This window comes from Glandiceps talaboti, chromosome 15 (genome assembly GCF_964340395.1).
Source record: "Glandiceps talaboti chromosome 15, keGlaTala1.1, whole genome shotgun sequence".
Lineage (NCBI taxonomy): Eukaryota > Metazoa > Hemichordata > Enteropneusta > Spengelidae > Glandiceps > Glandiceps talaboti.
Window position 1 is genome coordinate 10,206,731 of NC_135563.1, and position 21,808 is coordinate 10,228,538.

Genomic DNA, 21,808 nt, shown 5'->3' on the forward strand with positions numbered 1-21,808 from the left:
CGCACAGATATATTAATTATTATTTCTGGTTCGCAAAATGCAGGCACCCAAGGCGTATTGCTTCTTCGTATCCATGCATGCCGAAAAGATCACGCTCATGTATACGTAATTAAAGCTCGGCATAGTTTGTTTTGTTTTATTGCTCCTGGCATGTATAATACAGTACAAGCAAATATTGACATATATCATAAACACGATTATAAAAGTAAAGATTACCTTTAAAAAGCAAACCACTAGTAAAGCAAGCTATAAATCAAAGAACATTTTACGATCCAACTGGGAGCAATCTCTCTTCCTCGGTTTGCGACTGGGTGAATTTAAAGTTGACACTTATCTCTTAAAAATAACAAACAACGTAATACTGATTTTTAAATGGAATATATTTAGTTTCAAAATACTATTTACGGAAACTTCGATTTGTAAATCTTAATCCATCATTTTGTATTCTTTGTTTGTGTTAAAATGAATTAAAGAGAGTGGTACTCGACAGATATCACGGTAGGTATAGCTCGCTGCAAGATAGTGAATTTATCTACAAGAATTTCAATCTATAAGGAGAATGTTTGAGCACTATGGGAATGATATAATATCATTTTCTGAAATTAATAGCTTGATTGCATGTAACATAATTATGGAAATATGATTGAAACGATTGAAACAGTGTCTGAAACAGAGACTGTGCTTTATACAGGAAACAATCCAAGTCATACATAATGAGCAATGCGAAATATAAGGTATTGCTATAACATTTAACTTGTAGCGAACGTGTTCGACAAAATAAAACATTAGAAATCAGTGGCTACTGCATGATGTGAGGTATGGAATAGATAGTTTTGAAATGTTTACTCTCTGCATCTGTCTGTGCCTTTGAAAATATGTTGAACTTAGTCGCTTACGCTCGTTCGGCCTCACCGATATCAACGGCTTTGCTATTTGAAACAAAAATATGTCCTGTTTGGTTACCATTCTACAGCAGGTAACAAACAAACGTGCGTCTACATATTTACGAGTGCAAACTTTTTACGTGCTACTGGTCTACTGGTCACTATATGTATTGCCTTTTATTAGAGAATGACGTCATTTTCAACTACGTCACAAACACAATTTACAATCCAAACTGCTAGAAGCCGCAATAAATTAAAAAAAAGACAATTAGAATCGATACGAAATCATTGTCTGACACGGAAATGGCCTTGACAAGTCTGCACCTGCGGGTTAGTCGTAAATATGACCGAATCCTACTGCACTTACGGAGAGATTTTGTCATGAGTCTTTGAACTTATGAAATAACATGAAATATGTTTTTCCGTTTTTATGGACCCTGTGAAGGATTATTGGTTTCGTACAGACTTTTGAGTACTTCATGTGATGAATTAGAAAGCTATACAGAGGTTGGTATTTTAACATCATGTTTGTTTTGACAGTTCTTGGTACTTAGTGTGCACCTGCAATGTCACTGATTTAAATGATATATATGTAGTGACATGCTTATATACATTGTTTATGCTATCTGTTACTCCAAACCTCATAAAATGGTCTAACGGTTCATTTTAAATGCAAAAGTGAAAATGACAAAAGTGATATACCAGTTTGTTTAAATTGTACAAATAAAATCATAATATTTACGGACAGTCAACACATTAACTTTACAAGAGGGCAAGGTTGTCCCCCTCGATTATACCCAATGCATGTTTGTAGCTCAGATATTACGATAGACATTATGACCCTCAAGCAGATATCTGGCATAGTGAGTAGACTAGCGCGAAACCGATCGCGGTAGGCCTGTATGATAGAATCTCCAACAGTAGGGGGGAAAACATAGACCTTGGGGTGAACCCAATGGTATAAGCTTAAAATTAGCTGGTGTACGATCCGACACCACGGTCATTTGCAATTGCTTGAATTGTGAACACAGCGAAATACCGTACATACATAGAATCTCAGACCACCAAACAAGTGGTTTGAGTTAGAATTATACCAGTATAACATTAAAGTGCCTACGGAAACATATAACGAATATCTCTCACTTAGACATAATGTATAACGAGTAAACCGAATTCCTCTTGAATTTTGAACTCTGTGTACTTTGTATATAGTTTGCCAACGGATTTCATATCATATAAAATAAAAAGAGAAAAGCCTTGATTTTTATCATCTGTTTCTATCTTGGGAATCGTAAGGTTATGATATCCTTGATATCTCCACTATCACACCATGTCAGCAGAAACCCTGGTGCGCATGCTTATCTTGTGATACAAGATCTGCTTTTGGAGGTGTTTACACACTATTCATCCAGCAGAGTTTCATGTCGAGTATGTATACAAGAGGTAATCACATAGTTAAAACGCGTGCCATTTCAAATCTTACGTATCAAATTTATGCGAAAAGTGAGCGAGTATGAAGCTATCTGCAAACAGTCATTTTATGCAGACTAAATTATTTAATACGTCTCCATTAGAACCACTTTTGTGTCACATAAAAGCACTGCGACCATTTCGCCTCGAGACGTCTGCGATTCTAATGACCCGTACTTTTGCTGAGACATCAAAAGAAACAGTACTTCACACAGAAAAGGAACATTTATTTTTCAATGTCACGGTAAAGTGCCCCTCGCCAATTTGAACATTAACTGATTACCGACCTAATATTAAGGCCAACCTCGGCAGTATAATATACCTAGTATCAATCAAGTCATTCTAAAAAATGCAGTAAAATACTTCTTTTTAGATAGTTTACAAGAAAATAGAGACACTTGTGTGTTTATACTAAATGCTCACTTGCTGATGATTCCAAGTACATTATGTTGAAGTGTATTGAAAAGTAAACGAACGGCTATTGAATTTCGTCCGCTATATGTGCTTTCATTAGGTCAGGACAAACTGTGTTGGTACATCTCAGTAGTCCAATAGTTCCCGTGTAATCAAACTGTTACGAAAAAGTTTCAGATATTCCTATGTAATACAAGAGGAATGTCTGTTCCAACATAGGAAACGTGTAAGTATTTAATGTAGGAGTTCTCAATTGCAGATTATCTGTCTTACAAGGCTACACTTGCATCATTAGTTTTGAAATGTGTGCTGCTCTACTAAAGGTTATCAGGTGTCTTTATTTAGAAATATGAAGGATAATGTGAATAACATTTCGTTTTGCTGACGGCAGATATTTGCCTTTAAGTAGAGGACGAAGGGACAATTTCAAGGAAAGAGGGACACAAACGTCTGTTGTACAGGCATTCAAATGGTAACCGAACACTCGAAATATACAGGTCAGTGTATGTGTGTGTGTGTGTGTGTGTGTGTGTGTGTGCGTACGTGCGTGCGTGTGTGTTATCCGGTTAAGTGGGTATGTATGAGTGCATGTATGTATGTATGTATGTATGTATGTATGTATGTATGTATGTATGTATGTATGTATGTATGTATGTATGTATGTATGTGTGTGTGTGAGTGTGTGTAATTGCGCACGCACGCGCGTGCGTCTGTCTGTGTCTGCGTTTGTGTCCATGTATGTATGTATGTATGTATGTATGTATGTATGAAAGTATGTATGTATACAATATGTGTGTGCATGTGTGTATGTATGTATGTATGTATGTATGTATGTATGTATGTATGTATGTGTGTGTGTGTGTGTGTGTGTATGTATGTATGTATGTATGTATGTATGTATGTATGTATGTATGTATGTATGTATGTATGTATGTGTGTGGGTATGGAGAGAGAAATAACAAAACAACCAAGAAAACAAAAGTGTTACAATTGTTATGTATGAGATAACGAAAAGGTCCTAGTGACTATATGTTTTTTTCTGTGTGTGTTTTTGTCACTAAAATGTCATACCGTGATTGAAGCAAAGGGGTACATGTACTTTTATTTAAAAATGTGGTTTTTGTCACTAAAATGTCCTTTCTACTTTGTATACACAACATGACATTGATATGGGCTGCTTGAATTGATACTAAGCAGGACTTAGGCTGTACTTTGAACGACTTACAAGTTTTCTGTGTGGTTTTATGTTCGCTTCTGTCTAGCTCGAAGCGCATTAAGTTACATCACTAGTTGTTCATTTATGTCTGTGTTATTCATACAATGATTGTTACACTGTTGTTCATTACTGCTACTGCAGCATGTAACCCATGCAGATTTCCATTCCATTCTCACGTTTGCAGACTAACTATATATTTGAACTTCAGTAACGTAGCGAGCAATCAATACAAGTACACCATACCACACTACCCCAACACAGCACACTACAGCTCAGCACATAACTAACAGATGCTTTGCTAACGTGAGAACCAAACTCTCGCTTTATAAACCAATGTCTAAATAGACTGTTATATATATATATATATATATATATATATATATATATATATATATGTATGTATATGTATGTATATATATATAAACACACACACACACACACACACACACACACACACACACACACACACACACACACACATATATATATATATATATATATATATATATATATATATATATATATATATATATATATATATATATATATATATATATATATATATATATATATATATATATATATATATATGTGTGTGTGTGTGTGTGTGTGTGTGTGTGTGTGTGTGTATATTTCACAGATAAACTGAAATCTCGGTCCAGAAGAAAGACCTTAACGTTTCTGTTTTATCTTTAATCAGTACTTCGACCACTACTATTAAAGTAGACTTAGTAAATTACTGGACATTGTTTAAAAAAAACTATTCCCCATAAGATAAGATTGAATTTGGGTACTTGAAATAGAATCAACAGTGTTTATAATTCTTTGATGATATTCCACTTGTTACCGTCATTAAACCACTACGAACAGTTCACAAAATACAGAGATACGCAACATGTATTGTCTTCTAGCGTGTGCATTCATAACTTTTTTTCCCACAATGTAAGAGGACAATGGTCACTGTAGTACACGACATGGACTGTGATATAGATGGAAGTGTGATTTGAACTTTTGTCCTTAAAGGTCAATGTAAATCTCTTATATACGTTCATCAGACTGTGGCTTCAGGCCCTTAAATTTAAATTTAGCTGCCATATATTATAGTTACCCCGTCAAAGGGAATTTTGGAAGGATTATTCTCGTTGCGTTTCAAGTACATGCTTCTTGCTAAAATTTTTGTTGTATACTTAGTATATACACAATATCCTACATTGCTTCCATGAGCTACTGTGATATACTAATCAGGATGTACACTGTACTTTGAACGACATTGAAGTTTTCTGTCTCTCCTGCTCATCTAGATCTGTGTCTGGAAATTAGATGCACCTCTGGTTTGTTTAACATGTATGTATTATTCACACACTGATTATTAAACAGCCGGGCGAGATTACTGCTAAACCCATGTAGCCCAGGAAGATGTTAATCCTTTTCTCATGTTTGCAGACTAGACACGCTTGTGGAACCTACGTTGTGATATAACAGAAGACATAAGAGAAAGATTAACAGGTCTTCATTGAGGACACCCACCCACAGGGCATTGGTAGGAGTGAATAGAGTGAGTATTGGTGAGGTTTGTATTCAGTTGGCGCAACTGGAACATCGCGTAGGTTAAGTTGTATTTGCAAATTAGTTTGACTTCATTTAACTGATAAGAACAGTAGCGGAAATAGCTAGTAGCTTGATTAAATTAAATTTATGATGAACACAACGAGTTTTGATTCATGATAACAAATTAAAGTTATTTTAAGTAACACAGACTTATAATTGAAACTGACACTATGAGCTACCATTCCTAGCATCACTAGGGTGCCCACAATTGGTTTGTTGTGGTGAATGGTGTAAGTACCTTATTGTAAGAACTGCACAGATTGCTGAGAATTTAATTTAGTGGATGTATATAATCTACTGATGAGTGCCATTCTAGTTTCCAACAGATTTTCAATTAATATAATAGTAGATAGACATATGAAAGATCACACATGTGCGATTGATATGCCATGGCAATGGCAGTTCACACGGTAAGTCTCAAGGCAACCTGTTACGAATTTGTAGTATACACAATTTGCAAGAGAATGCATCTAGGGTAAAATTTAAACATACTAACTGAAGAATTTCATAATTTCAAGGCAAAGCGCAAACAAATTCGTCCGTGAAACGTAATGATAAATGTACATAGACGTCGGTCAAGCTATGCCGATCTATCTGATCTTTGATAAAAGAGTAATCTCTTGCAGAGACTATTATAAAAACATTCCCCATGTTTAATCTATGATGTCATTACAAATATCATGGAAAAAATCTCTCACTATTTTGCAAGAAGTAATTGGTTTAATGGCTTCCTATCTGTACAGTAAATCTTTGAAGACAATAATGAACTGAAGTCCTACTCCTAGATCCTGTGACCGGACCTACCATGCCCAGCGTTAATTAATGGAAGGTGACCATTGCAAGCCGATTTCCACTCGCTAAAAGGACATGGTGCGGAACTTGTGTGGATTTTAAGTTGCCTAACACTGTAACAGCCCAGGTCATACAACCATTTATTATGTTTCAATGCTTTATGCAAGGTATTGTCGAAGGGTAATGTGGCGTCTACTAGTGCCCAAAATGGGCCAGGCAATAATCATTTTATAACACATCAATTTATCAGGTACACAGTCATTCCGTAGTCTCCGTAGTTACTTGCTCAGCCTCGAGGTCAACCCAACTCTGTCGTGTCAAAACAACACCAGTAAAAGTCATCAGTTTACTCTACAATCGCATTATAATGAGTTAAGTGTTACGTTAAGTGTTCCCGTATAGTTTTAAGTTCAAGACGAAATTAAAGCAAATTAGAACTGCTGTTCTCCCTCAAAAAAGAAAAAAAAAAAACCCATACAATGCCATCCCGTTTCGTCACTCTGTAATGTGACAATCTGATTAAAAAATTGTTATAGGCATGCAGCATCAGGTACAGATTAATCCACTTTTGTTGAAACCTAAACAGAAAGGGGGTGTTCTATAGAGGATTGCGTTTAAACGTTGTGATCAATATCCATATATTGATCAACAGATGTTAGAGATTTTAATGTAAAAAGTGTTTATAGTCGAAAGGCGGCCAAGCATCAGTAAAGTGGTCTACTGGTTTAAAGCGCTATAGTTCAGTTGCCATTGATAATGTTTTTCACCACCTTGTGATAATAGTACGCTCTCTACAGAGGGTCACGTTTCCGACCCCCTCCCCAACAACCCCCCCCCCCCCCGAAAAACAACAACAAAAAACCCACCCAAAACTCTCCTTCAAAACCTTTCTTTCTAACTTGATAACGTCACTTCTGCCTCCTACATAAAACCCCCCGAAAAACATCATCTTTACCTGGATGCTTCTTTTAATTATCTAAAACATGGGTACTTTCAGTGTGATGATTAAGTTATCGTCAGGCTCAGAAAAAACGCCGTCATCTGGAAACATAAGTTGACACGTGTTTAAAGCTGCACGAGCTGTAACTGGGGTACTACATTTTTTATCGGACAACCAACAACAGTACACTCACTGTAAATTACTCTAATACAAAATATTAGACACTGTATATATCAATTAGGCGTCATTTTATCCATAAGTAAAACAACAGCAGATTGAAATTTGGATAGCATTGGGGCACTGGCACTGTGTGAAATGACCCAGAATACATATGTATTGTTGTTTTACTGTAACAGATACTGGTAGTATCTAGTAGAATTCTTCACTGTACATAATGGAGATTACCAGAATCCATGTAGAATAAAGACACTGTATTCCAGTGAAGATGGAACATCAGAATACAGTGACAGAATCCAGCCAAAAAGACTCCAATGTATTCCAGCATAATTCAATGTGGAATACTCTACTGGATACAGGATATAGATTAGGTTAGTATAGTGGATACCACTCAAATAGGCAGAATTCTAGTAGAATTCATAATGCTGGAGACCACATAATGGAAGTGTATTCTACATGCTTTCAAGGGGCTGGTTTGGCTGATTTTGTTTTTGATATTTTAGCATTTTTTCAAATACTAGCAGACTTAGTTGTAAAGCGTTGTCCAAACATAACGATATTTTATATTGTCTGCCATAGATTGTTTATTCAAGCCAGCTCAGCAGAAGTCATGTTTCTACAAGTGGATTTGGATAAAATAAAAATGTATATTGGTTTGCAAAGATACTCTTTAGTTTGGAAAACGTCAGGCTCATTCTGTAACTCTGTTTTCGCAATCATTGATCATACACGTCTGCCACAAGTTAAAAACACAAGAAGAGTGGATTGAATTTCATTTTCTTTATTTGCATCATAAAAATAGTATACACATTAACTATTATAAGGAATCCATATAACAGACCCAAAAAGTGTAATGTTAATAACTGGGTGAATGCAAAGACTAGATTCCATTTGTCAATCTGACATCTTATAATTCACCTCTCAAATTAATTTCACTTGTGATGGTTAGGTTGGGATCATATGATTGTGTCTTGTGCTTACAAAAAAGTGGGACACGTTAAAGGTGTCATGTATGCACACAATTTGCAAGGGTCACCGCTGAACTACAAATGAACCCTAGCTAACTAGCAAGTACGGATATTGCACCTGTTATTTTTTTCATTCGTCACCTGTATCTCTACAGAAATGTCATATGTCCCTTTTTGGGGTATCTCATCAGTAATACATATACTAAAGTGTGTGTGTCACAGAAGATACGAATTTTTCATGTACAAATATCAACATTGGGTAATGTATGGAGAAAACAAACCTACATAATATTGGTAACTTTTAATGCAATACATAATGTTCCAAGTATTGTTGTAAGTTATGACGGTGGTCAATTTTAATTACCGGTTTATGACATCCCATGAATAAATATGGAACACTCACACAAGGCAATATAAACATGGCAAAGCTTTGAGTGAAAATTTGAATTTTGAATAACACTTTGCATATATATTCAACCGTTGAGCCCATATGCTTACAAAAGTAAACTGTCGAATTTTGTCCCAGTGCTAGACTTGATCCTGATATGTCACCTTGGAGTGGAAACATGAGGGTAACTAACTGTATGTAAGTGTTCTTTTGAAAGAAATCTTCACTATATGTCATTAAGCATATGTAGGTGTAGTGAGTGAGGGTACACTTGTTGTATGCACTTTTAGTGCTGTTGACTGAATATCATTGGTTAGAACATTCTTCACGGTACATACCTAATTTTACAAAAGAGGCCAGTTGAGGTAAACAGAATATCGTTTGGCTCAACAAAAAGCTTACTATGCTACATTTTAACATCTGGGATGACGAAAATTTGACTAACACTGCTACTTTGCATCATCTACCGAAATGAAAAATGTATCAGCAGTGCTACATTTCTTTGCATAAGTTACCAATGTCTTACACTGTCAAAAAACATGTTGTATGTACCTTTTGTAGCTGGTGATGATCTGCTAAAATAATAGTATCTCACAAATGTACCAGGTAGTAATGTTAGTAGGATTTCTGTTGTGACTGAAGACAGTAAAATGTAGCAATATGAATAAGGTTTTTGTCAAGGAAGACATGTTCTGTTTCAGCTTTCATTTTACATAGTTTAAAAAAATCAGTGCTTGACCTCTTCTCTGGATTTTCTCTCTTCGGAGCTAGTACTGATATCTCAATATACAAACTATATTGACAATAAAGTAGTGGTAAGGAGACGGGGTACTATTCCCTTCACATCATTGAAGTTTCATGTTAGAAATGGGATTGTTCAGTTTCAGAGTATTGGTTCATTTCATTGTATTTTGTTGAAAATTGTCCTTTATAATTTACAGCATCTCAACAAATACATGGTGTATTGCAGTTATGTAAGATTTCATAATTATGTATGAGCATTGAAACAATACTGTCATGGTAGGAGCTAATGTAAAAATGACTGACAAATGAGTAACTGCTTCAATTCATTTCTCTATTGCAATATACTTTGTCATACTGACAGTGTAAGTACTCCTGGCATTGAATTCCATTCTAATGAAGAGTATCACTTTCAATCCCATCATTGCAATGAATGTCCAAATAAACTCTCCATTAATACTGCTAATGTAGGCAAATACCAGGGATGATATGTCTATACTAGAATTTGCAAACTAGCAATTTCTTTCATGTATCAGTTTATAAGCAAAAGTTATAATTATTTTTGGAGTGACACTCAACGACATATATTTTTTTACCCATTTACTTTGGCTGATGACATTTTTGAGGAAGTATTTAACCCCCATCCTGCACGTCCACTTGAAATTATTTTCTCATGAATATCAAACATTCCATGTTATCAGTGCTGCATACCTGCAAGGTATATAATTATATACATTAAACAATAGTTTAGGTAAAGAGACTTTGAACTCAACAAATTTACATTTATCTCCAATAGAATGCTTCCTTTCTTCTACCTGTCTTCTGTGTTTGTGAACCTTTAAATTTTCTTCTTGTGGTATTTTGATTTTCCTTCTGATGGTTTATCATTATCTTGATGAGTTTTTCTTGTTAGGATTACATATCAGTGACAGTATCGAAGGTAGAATTGATGCATTTTGATCAGATATGTATGTAATAATCGATAAAATGTATAAGTGTGATGTTAATCTGGCCATGCCAAAAGATGCATTGTAATGTAACTCTGACTTTTTTCAGCAAATAATTATTGATTGTCTAAACGTACATGCTGAGGATCTCGGCCTGGACTCAAGGAAAAACAGTGTTCAAATATATCAATTCAGGATGTATCAATTCCACAATGAAGAAGTAGTGTGACAGCCAGTTGACATGCAAATGTTACACCCAATCTGTGAAATTGCCCATTTCATGAAGTGGGCAAGTTAAATTTGAACAGTTCATGAAATGGGCGATCTTATATATGTGGCGCGAGTGATATTGAGTCAAAGCAGTATGTAACATATTGAGATTGACGTTAGACAAGTCACTATCCGATGATATTATTGCAAACAAATGTCATCACTAAATGTTCCAAAAAAAGAGTAAAATTCCTCTTCAAAAGGATTTAGATTTTGAAACGAAAAAATATTCTTAAGTTCAGATTCGAGTGGCATAAAAGCTGCTAAGATTTCTTTGAGATGGAAGACGCTCCCCCCTCCCCACCGCATATTGGGTGGGACGAATTTCACGATGTAGGACTACGTGCATCTTAAACATAGATATAACTAACTAAAATTAAATCACATGTTTAATATCTGAATGGCAATGCCTTCAACCAAAGTACACCTGTATAGCAATATGGAACTGTTTACCCCGGTCCATAAGGCAGTCTCAATCTAAAACTTTTTTTTTTCTATTATATTATTCGTTCTGAGAATTAAGCAATTTTCTATGTATTATTAGTTGTATTGTGAGATTTTAATTGTCCTTTTCATCACTTATGGCTCCGTTCTAGTGTAATCTAGCAAACTCTTTCTACATTTGTCAAATTAAAAAATGCAATATTCTAAAATCATTTCCGAATACTTATTTTCATTATTATTTTATGTGTTATTTCTATTCGGTGTTGTTTCGGTTTCCATTATCATTTTATGTTTCATTTCAATTCGGTGTTGTTTCGATTTTCAGCATCATTTTATGTTCCATTTCTGTTTGGTGTTTTTTCGATTTCAGTTAGCAATATCGTGTGTACTGTTTATTTTAATGAATTTCAATATCTACTTTGTCACCTGTCGTTACAATTATTCGGTTTTACAACAATGCCTTTTGTAAGTGCTTCGGATGTACTTATAAAAAGGAATAAATATTTTCAATAATATTCATGTTTACAATCGCCAACAGATTAGTGTTTTTCTAAACTGGTTGGGGTTAGCCACTTGTGATATTAGAAACGCGGCGAGCGAAGCTCTCTGCGTTTCTAATACCACTTATGACTTACCACTACCCGTTTAGAAAATAAAGTCAAAATGGAAAATGCTGTGACTTTTAGGGTTAGGGTAATAGTATTGATTGAGTCCACGCTAATAAAAAAAATTACCCCAGTCCATAAGGCAGTCTCAATCTTAAAATTGCTTTCAAGAAATCAGTTTAAGCAAATTCATGTCAAATGCTTGCCACCTCTAGAAATCTATTTCCGATGTTATATTAGTTGCATTGTCAGATTTTAATATTTGTTAAATAATGTATTGTTCCTTTCTAATGTATTATTAGTAACTCTTTGTCCATTGTCTATCTTCCAAATTAAAAAAAAATGTAATATTCTAAAATCAATATGTTTAAAGCTTAATTTACTAAATCTTGGCTACAACTTTGTACTGTGTGGCACAGGTCGTTTACCAGCTGTTGTATGTACAACTTCAGCAGAATTATGCCAAAATTGACCTCTGACCTTTACACTTTTGTTTTTAACCAATACGCACGTTCAACATCGTAAAACGGTGACACAAAACTAGTATATAACGACATTTCGTGTTAAATTGCACATTGTGTATGTATATTGGCCAGGTAGTCATACATGTGTAAAACGAAAGAAAGATAAACATGTGAAAACTTTCTAAACAAAAAATTAGTCAAACTTGCACACCAAAATTCTATATATTTATCGTCAGACAGTGTCCGTGCCTCGCAATAAGTCAGTGCATTGCATCGCATTGGAATGATATGTCCGTAGATTTCATGACTGCATGCCACGGCGGTTAACTTTACTTACTGCAATGCTAATCATGACAAAGTTCCCATTGGTCAGGACATGCTAAACGTTATGAAAAAAATTAAATAATTCCCAGCAGGCCTACATTATTCAAATATTTCACTAACTTTCATAACATGGAATGCAGTGTACAATAATTATATTTCCAGATTCAAGTATTGGCACATCTGTAACTCAAAATATAATGATATTCGTTTTACAAAATACATTATGCCACATGTGCTACGAAACGTTTTAAAAAGTACAACTTAGTACAAATTTGGTCCACATTGATCACTTCATAGTGTATTCGAGGATCTAAATGGGAAACAAGTGTATTGTTAGCTGCGGGTATGTGTACTAAGGACACTCCGACACATCTTCATCCACCCTCAGACCGGCCCTCAGACCACCAAACAAGGCCTGACTTCACCCTAAAGACGTCGAAGAGTCGCCGTATAAATAGTGCATACGTCAATCGGAGTTTTTACATAAAACTGTTGGTTTTTTTAAAACTATGATTATGCTTACAGTTTTTGTCAGGTTAAATCTAATTTTGGTCAATCCCATCCCAAATTAATAAAAACAGTTACGTCTTTCTTTTCGCCTACAAATAAGTAAAAAATAATTATAAATTGTAAGAAAAATGTACTCTATGTTCTTGAAATTTCCCAATGAAAATCTTGATATGATATTTGAATGGTCTAAATGGTACTGACATTTCTGTAACCATTAATAAGTGGGACATTCATGCTTTCCTTTCCACCCACAAGCAGTGATCTCGGGCTTTGTAGACCACCCCCCCAAAAAAACAAAACAAAACAACAACAACAAAAACACACACACACACCAACAACAACAACAACAACAACAACAAAACAAACAAACAAACAAACAAACAAACAAGACGCTTTGTATCTGTACGATCGCGAGACTACAAGTATTCATTATATCTTTAAGTTACAATTTGAAAATAGTTTCAAATTACGTTCTAGTTAATAGTTCGATAGGGTCAATATAAATCACGGGGTCTTTGTCATTTTTGCATCTTTGCGTCCACACTCAATAATCGCAGGGTATATAAATAGCAGAGTATCCAAAACGCCAAAGATGAGGTCACTAAATTCACGAATGTAATAAATATTAAGCTTAAGGATGCAGTCTCAGACAAAAGATTAAATTTCGGCGTTTGCCACAATGTCTTTATTAGGATTAAAAAGATCATTAAAGTAAGTTTACCATTCGTCACTTGATATATTTAGAGGATGTAAAGACCTGCTACCCCTTGAAAAGGACATCAAACGTGATTTAGAATCGTTTTCATCAGCTATTAATAACTGACTATACAATTTACAGTTTCTGCTTGTAAGCTTTTATTACCAATGTCACCCACTTCTACACTATAAGTCATTTCTGTTGTCAAGGACTTGAAAGGGCACAGCTAATTTTCGTCTTATGTTTAGTAACTTGATATCACTGTCAGTGTTAATCTTTGCTACGATCGCATAAATGCATCCCAAGATACTGGATGTACATTGTACATAGTCTATTATTGGTGAAGGATTCTGAATGTCGGCCGTTGACTTTCGCAAACGACATTGTAATTTTTTACTTTCGAAATGACTACATACAATGGAAGAATATTAGATTCTCGATAGAAACATATTCAAAGGTACAGCAACGATCAAAGGTACCGTAGTGGTCAACTGTGTCATCCATAGTTACATTACAAGTACAACGTACGTTAATTTATACAAGATCATCGCATCTGTTGCTATGCTTGAATAGTAAGAACTGGCTCAGTATCATATGTCGGGCTATCAAGTATGTTCTTTATTCGCACTTGATAAGATCTAAGTTTATAGCAGTATATGGAAAACCGCAAATAGCAATAACAATATATAGTACTTCAGTTCTTTCGTAGCCACTCTAGTTTGCATATACAGGCACAATACTCTGAACTCCTTGGTAATTTGAAGATTTCCAACTTCAGTTTGGGGTTTCCAAGAGATCTGAAGACGCAACCGATAAAAGACCAAAGTCTGGTAGTCTCTGTTTGCGATCTCGAATGCCTCGAAATCCTGGAATTTGAATTCCAATGCACCTTCATGTGACCGTGTGTGGAAGATAAATACCGTATTAAAGTCGTGTATAAAAAAACGTATTGGAACTTGCTAGTGAGATCATAAGTGTTATAAAAGCACAGGCACTTCATATTGTTAAAAGATTACATGTAAATGCAAATGATTTTATGTCTTTTATTTGTAGCAGTGCTGCAGCAACACCAATATTTGGCTAATTGTTGTATGCTTATAGTATTTACACACAAGCTTTCAATTCATCATGAAATGTCTAAATAGTTTGCTTCTCTGTAATAAATGCCCCAGTTTGTCGCTTAAAAGTAGTACGCCCGCGAACTATAATATGGTGTACCGTTCACCTTAACGCTTTGTTGACATTCTGTTTTTTAGATAGTGAACTTTGGAATAATCAACTCAACTTTGAACCCGATCTTTTATTGCGGCCTTTTTATGTTATAGCTACTTCAAATCATGTGTCATTTCCGCCACAAAGTCCAACTTATATGTCCTCTACCATTTTATTTCTCTCTTTTGTCTGGTTAAAGTTCTCATTAAGTTTCTGTTGAACACCATGAAAAATGACGATTCTGTCACATCTGGTCCGCTAATTTGTACATACCTTCACTAACCCACTCATGCCTTACAATGCAGCTGTTGTTTTACTGCTTTATTTTCTTCACTTAGTTTTGCTTGACTCCCTCTCAATTCTTCCAAACTATTCAACTGTGATGCTATTGAGTTTCTCTAACAACTTGTTTACTTTCCCATTAATGTCGACGTCACTAGACAATGAATAATTTATTCCGCACACAGGTATGTGTTACTAATTTTCCCTCCGTTGTACCGTGTTCAAGTTCTAACTGGATGTTCTAGCTCTGTCGTGGTATCTGGGTTTTCCCTTTTAGTCTCGATCGAAATGTAAATTTGACATTACTTTAGCATTTCCACTCACTCACCAGGCTGAATCGCAGGTGCGTGTTGATACTATTGCAAGATATCCGAGTTGGTCAAGTAGACAGTGTTGCGAAGTAAGTGGATTAGCCAAGGTAAGCAAAGTTGTTAGTTCAATATCTTCACTCCTACATTTACTACCTCCAAAATAGACAGCGACATATCAACCAATTTGCCGTGATGGAATATCACAATAGAAACAGTTTGGTATGCCTCACAAAGTTTGACACACTTCACGAAGGTCAGAAAACTAACATTTGTGCACGACCACGCCCTCAACACACTTGTAAAGCTGCATATAATGCCTTAACCCATGATTACTGAGAATGGTTTATGTAGAGTCTTACTCTGAATCGGTGTAGGGAACATAATGTTGAATGATTAAAACCAAGACAAATCGATCAATTAGCACTTCAGGATACAAAACGAGGCAATATACATGTACCTGTCCGTTGATAACACAGAAATGCGAAAAGACTAATAATCCAATTATACATCGATAACTGATTTCGTCTGCTTCATTGTGTAATCTTTTGCAACGTATTGAAAGTCGTATAAATAGTTGCCAAGACATCATATCACATGTTTATCTCCTTGTTAGAATTATATGTGAAAAATATTGCACTTTTATATCAGTTACCAACACATCGTTGGCCAATAGAGTATTCAATAGGCATGGTTATCATTAAATTAAAGCTGCAGTGTACTAATTGATTTCTTCTACATCATTAGCTAAATGTACATTAGTGACCTTATCTTCCCACCAATTAGCCAGCAAGGAATAGTATTTCCCATATTAAATGTATTCCTTTAATCAATAGTACATTTCATATTCTGTAAACGCCCTACTTGACGGGCAAAAAAAATGTGTCAACGACAACTCCATCTTTTATGTGAAACACTGAAAACAAGTGAAGCTTGCACGTTCCAATTGCAAATAGCAGCTTCAGGGTCCATATCTGCCTGATCAAGTTCAATTTTTCCAGTGATTACTCCATTACTTAAAGTTAAAGCTACTTGGTTAGAAAATATTGCAATATATACGACATATAGATAAGGAGGTAGGTAGGTAGCTGTGTGTATGCGTTTGTGTGCCTAGCGCATGTGTGTCTGCGTGCATGCATGCGTGCGAGCGTATGTATGTATGTATGTATGTATGTATGTATGTATGTATGTATGTATGTATGTGTGTGTGTGTGTGTGTGTGTGTGTCTGTCTGTCTGTCTGTCTGTCTGTCTGTCTGTCTGTCTGTCTGTCTGTCTGTCTGTCTGTCTGTCTGTATGTATGTATGTATGTAATTGTATGTCTGTGCGGGGAGGGGGTGAACGTTTGGATGGATGGATGGATGGATGGTTAGATGTGGGTAAAAGGTAATACGGATGTGTATGTATGTGTGTCTGTAAATTTATATCATAGGAACCATTGGACGACTGCTGACACAACGCATTATGCTGAGACCAATGCGGATAAACACCTTCCTTTAACTCAGAGCACGACTCTTCGTTTAAATTTGTTTGTTTGGTTTTTGTCTGCAGAGAGTTGAACCGGTTTAATTTAGAGTGGTGTACGATGTACAGTGCACTGATGTCGGCCCTAAAACATCGAATAAATCAAATGAACAATTCTATCATACAAAAAGAATTTCAACTTTTAATATGTATATCCACAATAGTGTAGCATTTTGTTCACAATTTATTGTGATCCGAGAAATTGGTTTCGAACTGACCTAGTGGCTATTTTAACTCATGAAACTACTACAGGAACGAACAGATACAACCTAGTTTAATGTCTGCTCCCATGTCTCATTGGAGTAACAAATCTGTATAACCCTGCAGGTATATCACGCTAAGCTGACGTACAGAAGGCGTATGTTCGTGGGCGGGTAAGTTTTCAGCCCATCTGTTTCTCTTATCAATATATACATTTCTCCTGCTGTCAGATTATCTATCGTGTATGGCACGTAAAACAAATAATCTACTTCATCTATATATAACCAAACTAGAAGAATCGCTGTGCTTTATGTGATAGATTACACAATTTACGAAGTGAGTGAGTGAGTGTGTGTGAGTGAGTGTGTGTGTGTGTGTGTGTGTATGTATGTATGTATGTATGTATGTATGTATGTATGTATGTATGTGTGTGTGTATGTATGTATGTATGTATGTATGTATGTATGTATTTATTGTGTGTGTGTGTGTGTGTGCGTGCGTGTGTGATTGTGTATGTGTTAAAGGCAATGGGAGTTGGATCGGATTCCATAGCGTACGAACCTACACTACACCATATCCATTCATACAGAATCAGTCTGATTGAAGGGTATAGAAGCTATAATGCTGAATACTGAATGGTTGATATCCGTATCAATGTTATATTTAGCATTTATATTAGAAGGAATGGATCGCATTGAATAAGGTTCATTAATTGATATTGGGAACATTACATTTCTAAGTACAGTGAAAAAAAGTATAGCGTATACTACACTCTCATTTGTGATGCCATCATTATGCCTAAGTTATCTCTATTATACTATATTGGTAACATTTCCACTCATAATTTATTTGTCTTTAAATTAACCATGGCAGTTGTGAAATTCCATATTAAAACTGAAGGTCGTCGTAGGAAATGTCGAATGTGTGAGTTGATGTCATCACGTGATACTTCGAGTGTTCTCCAAGCATCTATTCATTCGCAGAGTCATCAATAAATAATTTCTAAAGCTCGAGTTTCTGTTAATGAGTAATTTGCACCATGTTTGCTTTAGAGTGATAAAGAAAGGCATAAAAGAATGCTACGTCACATAGCGCTATGTTTTCATTTTTTTTCTGTGTCCGCCGTTTTTCAGTTTGTCAGTAAAATTCGGTCTCCATGCGTTATCACCATAAATTCATTTATCCATAAAATGAGATTAAATTTGGTATTGTTACGCTGTAAAGGATCTAGGAAGACTGGTTGGCGTGTTTTTTCTGTTTTCCAATGATAAAGATAAACATATATTTTCAGAATAAATTTCAATAGAATTATCAAGTGTGAAGCCTGGAAAGTTGTATACCACAAGGAACCTCGCTGCGAGAAAGACTATTTCATTCGGTGTAAATTGAGATAGTTTTGTTAATACACAGGGAAACATTATTTGAATATTTTTATACTGGCACGATTAAATATTTTGTCTCTTTATCAATTACATTGATATGGATTGCTATGCCAACGCCTCACAATAGTCCTATTTCTAGATCTGACGTACAAAACGAACAACAAAGTAGAACAAGAACATGACAATTTTGGACTGACGTGGACGTTTGTTTAGTCCAAGTGGTGATGTCACATCGACTCTTCATTTTAAAAATCCTCCATTCTTCTTATTTATTTATTTGTATGCATGTATGTATGTATGTATGTATGTATGTATGTATGTATGTATGTATGTATGTATGTATGTATGTATTTATTTATTTATTTATTTATTTATTTATTTATTTATTTATTTATTTATTTATTTATTTATTTATTAAACTTCGACAGTAAGTCAGGGGGAAAAGGTCACACGGGTGGCAAGCACCTATATAAGAGCAACCCTCCACATACAACAAATGGCATACACAAAAAGAAAACTAACAAGACATTGAAAACAGTAAATACAGTAAAAACAATATACACTAAACGAATAACATACGAGAACAGAATTAATACGACACTTAGCACAATGACATCGATTGACACATGTGTAAGTATTTTAAGACAAAAAACTATTTTCCAAAAGATTTCTATAAAATATACGGAGATCGTGTGTATATGAGTTGACACTTACTGAAAACGACAAGTCCGATTTGACTGGACAAGCGTTCTAAGTATAAAATATTCTGTTAAAAAACGACTGTCGGAATGCTTCACTGCGAAATTGTGGCATTTTCAGTAAGCTATCATCGTCTGAATTGAAATGTACATATTTATCAATATCTAGATAGTAATCGTTATTAATACATTTCCAAAAGAATTCGCAATCATACATCGCTCTTCTGTAGCTGAGGGGAAGAAGGTTTATAAGGAAACAAGACGATCTTTATAATCAACCCGGCCTTTACATTGATTGTAACCAAGCATGTATTTAGTAGCTCGTCTTTGGACACCCTCCAATTGAATCATTGATTTTCTTGTAACAAACAGACCAAGATTGAGTAGATTAATCTAAATTACTTCTAACCAAAGAGATATACAAATTACGTTTAGTTTGTACCGAGCACGATTGACCGCATTTTCTCTTGATCAGGCCCAACATGCTATTTGATTTTTTTTACCCAATTGTGACATCACCAGTGAACATGTTGTCCCCGTTATAATGATACAATTTGTCAAAATGTCGACCTTTTGTGAAAGTAAGTTTTCTAAACATGATAATTATATGAAGTGGGTATGTATTCTAATATACTTGTATTTTAAAACTATATATGTAATGTGTAACATAATTATACTGCAGATACATTGACATTTTGGGATATTTTCTTTATATATTGGCAATCTTCGACAGTCACTGCAATTCAAAAGAATGATGTGGTTTTCTTTCATTGAAGTGGTGATCTTAATTACACCCTATAACACAAATCAGTTACGTAGGGACTTACTTTGATAACTGCTTGCTACTCTGTGTAGAAACGGAAACTTGAAATATTAGAAAAAAAACCGGTAAAGCATAGATTTACTGTTCATATTCATTTAATGATATCACCCTTGTCAGTTCAAATGAATGTGTTCTTTTACAAAAAAGTACTTTTGTTTTCCTGAGGCCCTAAGGCCATACCCTTTGCATGAATAATTTGTGTTTATATGAATACAATGTCTGTGCTTCATGCGATAATGTCAGCTTATATCTCCGACATTCATTTCAATTAAATATAGCCTGTGAAACAAAATACAAAAGTCGTGTATTTGTATTTGTCCATACAATGGCAGGTTGGTGATAATTATGAATATGTCAACGTATAACGGCACGGGAATAATTGCACGTTCCTAAGAATTAGATAGATGAGCTCAGATTTGTAATGTTTGAAAACTAATTTGAGGTATTTACATTGAATATACATAAGTAGGTCGTGAAAGCACACGAGTTGATGCTAAAATTACGATAAATGTAATTTAATGATAACCAAATATCTATTTCTGTCTTTAAAGATAGTATTGGCAATTTTGATATTGATTATTAAGTCTTATTTGTAAATGATATACGACATCTGAGAGGCCTGGTAGGTATAAGTTATAAATTTTGCTCTTAACGTAATTGCAAGCAATTGTCATACAACTGAAAATTGTCGACATCACACTTATGGTTATGTACACATATAATATATCGACTCAACATCGTGTATATGTATGGCCTACCTCTTCTGAATACAATTACATTAATGAACCCCCCCCCCCGCTCAACTTACCGTCATTTATCTATAGCACATTTTTTAATCTTGTGTAAACGGTAAACTTATACTGGTCAAATATATTACACACACACAAAGTATACCCTTTTGAACCGTAAATGATGAATGAGGTAAACAAGCCAAAACGTCCCTCCAGTCATCACTAGAAGAAGGCCTTCAATATAGTGTATATTTAATTAATTTGTTTGTACAATTTCTTTTCGTTCTATCACGAACGTTATGACATTAAAAATTCCTATTCAGAAAAAAACGACGTGCTAACTAATTGGATTTCATACGCAGTTTATGATCTTACCCAATCCGTCATCTTTAAATTACTATGCTGTTAATAATGTTGATTATGTTTGACCAACAAATATTCGCTTCACATACACAAACGAAGGTGACATTCAAAAGAAAAGCATATAGATGTATATTGCTAGTGAGAAGGTTTAGCTCTCAGTTATTTTGCTTATGTTGAGCATATGACTAATTCCATGTCTAATAAACTGGAAATATGAAAGATATTGCTTAAAAGAATACATAGTGGATAGTCTTTAGATGTGCAGTGAAGGATTTTCCACAAAGGAAATTGGGTTATGCCATATCTATATCTAAGTCACGCATAGGGATGAATGTTATTAAAGCAGCCATGTGGATGGGTAGTTACGTTGGATTTTCTAATTAATAGAACAACTTTATCATGGCTTCTACATGAAAAGTCAATGTA